This window comes from Mizuhopecten yessoensis, unplaced genomic scaffold, assembly GCF_002113885.1.
Source record: "Mizuhopecten yessoensis strain PY_sf001 unplaced genomic scaffold, ASM211388v2 hete_36105404, whole genome shotgun sequence".
In the NCBI taxonomy this organism is placed as follows: Eukaryota; Metazoa; Mollusca; class Bivalvia; order Pectinida; family Pectinidae; genus Mizuhopecten; species Mizuhopecten yessoensis.
The window spans coordinates 1-2751 of NW_018483992.1; the positions used below are offsets into that span (position 1 = coordinate 1).

At 35.5% G+C, this 2751-nt stretch overlaps 1 pseudogene; it reads right to left on the reverse strand.

The window, feature by feature from the left end:
* Positions 1-384: 384 nt before the first annotated feature.
* LOC110444364 lies at positions 385-1486 on the reverse strand (annotated as a pseudogene).
* Between the last annotated feature and the right edge of the window lie 1265 nt (positions 1487-2751).

Below are 2751 nucleotides of genomic sequence, written 5' to 3' on the forward strand. Positions count from 1 at the left end.
AAATAAAACTTTCACTCTATCACTCTGTATTATAATTAATACAGATTTCATGAATGCAATTAATGAAAGCAGGAGTATATGTTTCGAAACACAACAGTCAGTATACACATGATGTATGGTACTAAACGGGGAAAGCCGGGTCAAACATTCACCCTTCACCGGTGCAACACATATTTGGCCAGCGTTAAGTTCACCCTTCACCGGTGCAATACATATTCGGCCAGCATTAAGTTCACCCTTCACATGTAGATACAATACAAAGTATGTGTACTAATATTTGCTCTGATGATAAATTTGCCTAATTCATTGTAGAGGGCGAAAAAGGTGAAAGTTAGACTGCTGCAATAATTTCCTGGTGAACAGTAGTATCTTGAACATGCATACCCGTATATAGCCGTCCTTTGAACAAGTGGCAAACATCTTGCCGTGATGAGAGAAGCTGACGTGGAGGACCTGATCACTGTGCTGTCTGATGACCTCACTCTCAATGACGGGTGTGCGGTAGTATAAACGTTTGTACTCCTGTAGCCAGGATGTTCTGCCGGGTGCAATGGGGACAGATCTGTCAATCTGCCAGTGACGGTAAAACATGGACCTCCACAAGTACTCGTCATTGCTTACTCTATACCAACACCTGAAAAAAGATTCAGTGAGCATATCACATAGTTGAAATTCATGACATAACATACAATCTGTATGGAATATTCAAATTAAAAGAATTTTTCAATGTTTGTTTAATTTGTTTAGAGTTTAGCATACTAATGCAACAGCTAAGGTTATATGAAGACATTTTCCACCGATGATGGGGCCACTTTAAAGAGCTTCACATGGATACAGTGGAATAATATTCTACTACACTAACATAGTTGTCACTTAAATACGATGTATACAAGAGTCCCAAGGGGCCTGTCTTGCCCACTTGTTATTGTAAAAGTGTTATAGAGAAAATAAGTTTAATTATTGACAGAACATATCATGTTATAGTTCTTCAAAAAATTGTGCTTGCTTGTACCTTGTTGTTGCAGGTGTTGTTCCAGAGTGGGAGAAAAAAGTTAAATAACTTGTGTGTTTCCTTTAATATACAGAAACCATTAATTGATATTCTGCTCATGCACAGAATAATCCATTTTCATGACCTTCCTTCCTTTCACATGTTATTTATGGTTACATGATTCAGTCACATGTACAATATGACATATCATGTTACCATACCAGCATCCTATCAACACACACTCCTAAAAAGCAAACCTGTCAGTTGACATCTACCGCGTACATAAGGCATTTGACCTTTCATCTACATACCTGCATGTGATTGAAGCCTGAAGGACAGAGGAGGCTGGTAAGTATGAGAAGATGTGTAGTAGTATGTTATCTGGTAAACACTGCCACTCGGAATATTCTGAAGGACAGTGAAGGAGAGAAGGTGCTGTGGTCTCCATGGTAACAACAATTATGTCTCCATCTTCTTAATTAGTGCACATTGTAGTATACCTGTAATAAAATATCAAACAAATATAAACGAGGACATACATGTAGTAGCTGTCAATATTATTATATCCATCCACTTTATCCAGATGCAAATAACAAAAAAACCCACACACAATTAAACATCTGTTAATTATCTTGCAGCAGAGAAGAAAAATATAATTTTGAAAAACGATACGCAGATATAACAAATGATAAAAACTTCTTACTACATTTCGCATAAAAAATAATACTCCAGCATATCTAGCAACATATTCAGTATACCGGTAACTGAACTACAACTATTTTGATAGGGATATTTATAACGCTTCCTAGGTAATATACATGTACATATGTATAGATATATATATATATGGTAAAGTGAAAAGAATGTGGTAGTTAAAACTTATATATAAAAGAGCCTGAATCACACATCTGACTTTTATTTGTTCTTTCTACACTGTATGTTTTTGGTCCCTTTATTTATTTTACTATGTGACCTTGAAAGGCGGTCACACTACTGGCAAAATATGAGACTACTCTCTTTCCTGTTACACAAACTTAAACTGTCAAAATTCAAGATGGGGGTCTGGTGGCCATTAAGTCTCAAAATAAATCATGCATGCACAATGATGGACTATTGGTAACCTACAAGAGAAATTTCAGAAAGATCTCTCAGTTACTTTCTGAGAGGTTGCACCAACAAACTTTACTCCTCAAAATTCAAGATTGCCACCTGTTGGCCATCTTGGTTTACTAATCAGCCCTAAAATTTGATATGCATATTTAAGGAATATGGGGAACCTTCATGTGAAATTTGAGAATGATACCCACAAGTGCTTTCCGAGAAATAAAATAGCACTATCAAACTTTAACTCTCAATATTCAAGATGGCCACCTGTTGGTGATGTTATTTCATACATGGATAATTGGTTCAAGTTCTTTTGTTAGATAATTACCAAATAAACTTCATGCAAAAGAAAGAAAAACAATGGACCATCTAAACACCTTAACCACTGATGATGGGATTGACCTTTTTTTTTTCTTCAGCTTTACGACAATCGTATAAGTACTTGTATCTTTAATTTCATAAATACACAAAGTCAGGCTTCTAATGTACTGCTTTAAATTCTGCACAAGACACAAGGTTTATTCATTGTCTTTTTTACGACTTAAGAATTAACTAATGAAATTTCGATGACCATAATGACCAGCCATCAGAAGTTTTTGGGACTTTTTCTCCCATGACGATCATATCTTATTTTTGAAAACCATATGTTAATTTCT